A 3,241-nucleotide genomic window follows, 5' to 3' on the forward strand; every position below is an offset into this window, starting at 1 on the left:
AAGGGCGAGTAGCCATGTTCCATCATTTTATAATTCACTAATTCTTGCCATAGATGAAAGTCTTTTCCATCAAACTTATGGATTTGAGGTCTAACATTGGCATAGGCCATGGCCATGATAGGAATGTCTTACAGATTGCTCTAACAAATGGTAGTGTCTAGTCCTTTACACAATGGCCAGTAAGTGTGGAAGCAAAATAGATGATTAATGCATAACTAGCTCAAATGTGATGTGTTACAAGATTAGATGAGGGATGAGAACAATGGTCTATGTGTGTATAACCTACGCATAGCCTTACAATGACAATTAGGCACTTAATGAATATGCTTAAGATAGAGACTAATCTCCTCAAGATTGAGATTTACGATAAAACATCTTCCACATACTAATTAGAAATAGGATTATGACTATGAGATGTAGCATTAGTGCTTACAAGCACTCATCTCATTAAGTCGGCTTTCTTATGAGCTTAATGATGTCCACCAAGTGTCTTTGAATTTGAGATGGAGCTTGCAAGAGACTCCACAAGACTTAAATCAATGATTAGAATCATTATTAGTGTCAACCAGGGTGATTGATGTTGAAAGGAGAAAGCTTGAAGCTTTTTGGCTATGGCTACCAATAGTGTACACAGTTAGGGTTTTACTTTATAAGAGCAGTAGAAAAGGAATTTCAACAAACCCTCTTAGGTGGAGATAGCCCACTTAGGGGGCTAACAAATACCTATGGTGGTTCAATGGATTGTGCCCTCTACTACCCATGTTGCAGCCCGAAAGTTCATGTTGTTTGAAAGTGCACAAATCTACATTTTCTACTATGTTAGCCTCCTAGCTGCCCAATGTCAAACTTAGAGGCTCCAAGATGTTGTGCTTGAGCTGGAGAAGAGATCTTTAGAAGAGGTCTTGAGCTAAAATGCTCTCTTTTGCTCTCCCCAGGTCCTCCAACAAAGGTGGGTATGGCATGCAGTTATGGAGGTAAAGAGGTATTGTGAGAAAATAGCATGCTCATGTGCACTTAGTGGAAAATGGAGTTGAAGGAAGCTTACTGGATCGGAGATGGATCTTATACCATATTACAATATTAGAGTGAGAGAACGAGAGAGTGCACACAAGAGGGGGAAAGAGAGAGAGAGAGCTCAAGTACAAGAAGATATTGCTTAATGAGTAAGTTGTTCACGTGTCTTCCAATTCATTCACACCCAACTACCCTTATCCACCCTTGCATACATAAGGTTCACGTGCCTATCTCTGAACACCCCGAGGGGTCCATCCTATGGATGGGTGGTCTTGGTAAGCTAAGAATTTTCCCTCAATGTGCTAAAATTAGGATGTTTTAGAAATAGTTGAATGATGATCTTCCTATGGAATTCTATAGAACCCAACCTTGAGTGTTGTTTTAGGGAACTTAGTGAGACATTGCCTCATGGGCAAAGGGGCTGATGCACTCTGAGCTCCCTCTAATTCTCACTCTCTTTTAACTAAGTATAATACATGTCCACTTTGGTTTGGTATGAGTTACATAAGCGACCACCCATAACCGACCCTAGGGAAACAGTTAGGCGACTATAGCACTATCGTAGGAACCTTGAATTCCGATCAATACTCCTAGGAATCAGGAAAACATTCCCCTACAAGGTAGACTCAAGCGATCTTGGGTAATAAAGTCCCTAACATTCCTAGGGAGTTTTGAATGGTGTTGTCTAAAATAATCTCTTGATGGACTATTGAATCGTGCTGATATTAGGCACATTGCAAATATTCTCTACTTGACCTCTAAAATCTCAGTGGAAATTGCAGGCACATCTCACCCATTGCTAGTGTGCTCAAATCCCCAATACTAACTTACCAGAGAGTGTGCATGTAAGCTGGCCAGTTGGGGAAGATGGAAAAAGAAAATTATCCTTATACGATGCCTATGCAATAAACCTAATCAACTCATATATTCAATGTTCTCATCAATTAGCATTCATGACAAGGAGATACCATGGAAATGGACCCAACATAAACACCTTGTTGAACAAGGTGCTTGCTTGAAGAACTCCTTCCCCAAAATGTTTTGCAAGGTCAATCCTTTCTATGGAGAGTCGATTCTAAATGAAAACAGGGAAACAATGCAAAGGAAAAGAAAGAGTGCACATGCTTGTAGTGCCCATAAATCAGGTTATGTTATGGAGTCCATGGAGAGAATGTCAAGATTCTGACACATCAAAATAACATTTAAGCTCACTCAACATTAAAGTATGACCATTGACTTAAAGGAGGTTGCATTGACTGGTGGAAGTGATAACAATAAACCTATGTTAATCGTCGAAGAAGAGGTGCATAGAAGCTTATGGCTTTGCAAAGAATGCCTTTGCATTCTAAAAGAGAATGTTTTAGGATGGTGAAGAAGAAAAGATGCACAAATTTAGTTGATAACAAATCTCCGAAATTGGGTGCACCTTACTTTTGATTTGGGAAAAAATTCCAAGATAAATTGATCCCTCAGTGGTTTTGGTTTTCCAGCCATGAAATTGAACACACATGGGATGTTGACAAACAAGTTTAACATGCCCCTATATTGCCATTAGTTTGGTCTATTGCGAAAGGGACATATATGTCCCAGGAATAAATCCTATCCTTGAAAATGTTGGATTCAATGTTAGAGATAGCAATAGTCTATCTACCCCTAACATCAATGTTTATTTGGAAGTGTTAGGACATTGTTGAGTAGAGTCATCTATATCGTTTAGATTATGACATATTTTGTCCAGACAAAGAAAGTAGCCTAGACCTTCGTACCTTTTTTGTAAATCATAGAGTAATTACAAGTAGTATTATGCCTTTGCAATGTTGTCAAGACATTGTTCTAAGTATGTAATTATTGCTTGCTTTATTTATTTCAAATATAATTTGAAGAATTTCATAAAAGTTCATATCTCCTTTTTATTTGCTTTGTTCGAGTGTTTCTATGCTCTAAAATATGATACAATAATTTATCATTCTCCACTATGTTATGGTGGGACTGCATCACCCTTCATATGTCTCTTTTATTCCTTTCCTTCTTCAAGATATCTTTCTTTTTGGATACCCATGCCTTTTGGGCCTCGTCTCCCCTACGTAAGAGTTGAAGCATAGACAAGTAACAATAAGTTGATCACGTGTGTTGTCCACTATAAAAGATTTAATTTACAAGCATCAGGCTAAGCCATCTTAGTACATAGTAAATATTTCAACTCACATTCATCCCTTTTAATGCAGAA

The sequence above is a fragment of the Lygodium microphyllum genome, chromosome 4 (genome assembly GCF_053477565.2).
Source record: "Lygodium microphyllum isolate KBCC chromosome 4, Lygodium_microphyllum_v1.1.10, whole genome shotgun sequence".
Lineage (NCBI taxonomy): Eukaryota > Viridiplantae > Streptophyta > Polypodiopsida > Schizaeales > Lygodiaceae > Lygodium > Lygodium microphyllum.